Source organism: Gavialis gangeticus, unplaced genomic scaffold (assembly GCF_001723915.1).
Source record: "Gavialis gangeticus isolate Ggan-Ray unplaced genomic scaffold, GavGan_comp1, whole genome shotgun sequence".
Taxonomy (NCBI): Eukaryota; Metazoa; Chordata; order Crocodylia; family Gavialidae; genus Gavialis; species Gavialis gangeticus.
Genome location: NW_017729018.1, coordinates 3,149,550 through 3,150,725, shown reverse-complemented (window position 1 = coordinate 3,150,725; position 1,176 = coordinate 3,149,550).

Genomic DNA, 1,176 nt, shown 5'->3' with positions numbered 1-1,176 from the left:
CAGAAGAGACTCTTTTGTACAATATGGACCAGGACACTCATCAAACTGCCTTCCTCAATTGAACTTCCCAGAAGCTGAAATGCTTCAGTCAGTGCTTAGTAACCTTAGAGGAAAACAAATGTGTAGACAAGGAGAGGGGACTACTCATGGTAATGCTACTTAAATATTTAACTTTAGATTTTATTTATATTTTTAAAAATAAACATCAATATTAAAATACTGATTGACAAATAAACCAGCAGACTAAGGCATTCTAATATGAAGTACATATAAAGCAAGTGTAAGCAGATAGGTTTTGTTACTAGACTTGCTGTGAGCATCCTACATGGACTTCAGTGCAGAGCTGAAATGGGTTTGCTGCAGTGATAGCAGTTTTGCCCATAGCAAACTTAACAGAAGAGCAATTCTTAAACATCCTACTATGGCTCAGGTGAGGTCTATGATAAAAAAGAATTGGGATGGAGTGAAGAATTTGTTCCACAGTGGTAACATACAACAGGCAGTGTTTACAAATGCAGCCATAAGCTTTCAGGTGCTCTTGGAGCTACAGCACAAGTGTTTGCTAGCCCCAGAGCTGGGCTGCAGGTTCTATCATGCTCTTTGCTAGTTACTGATCAGTGCCCCCCTCCAGTACAATGATGACTGCTCTCCAGCACACAGGCTTGCTTTATTTTGTTACCAACTAGTTTGATTTTTATAGTCTAGGGGGAGGTCCCTTTATGTGTTAGTGAAACCTCAGAGCGAGCTCCCTAGTCATACACACTACAAGGTAAGTGTTCTGCAATATATTTCATGTGTGGAAACCCTGAAGAGCTGCTTAGTAGGCCTGTGCAAAGCAGCTAGTATTTGATTTGGGTTTGGATTTGACCCATTTGGGTGATAGTGATTTGATTCGGCTGAATCTGATTTAGCCAGGTCCATCCCACCCTGGCAATGGCTGCCCCACCACCCAGCTCTGGGCACTAGTTAAAAAAAAGCCCTGGTGCTCACCAGGTGCTGCTGGGCAGGGGATGATCTGTGCTGCCCCCCACTGGACCATGCTGCATGGGGGGGGACCTGCATGAGCCCGCCTGACCTGCCCCCCACTTCCCCAGCCCCCCCATGGTTGCCCTGCCTGGGCAAGCTCCATCCCTTTAAGAAAAAAAATGAGAAAAGGGCCAGGGGCTGATGCGGGCA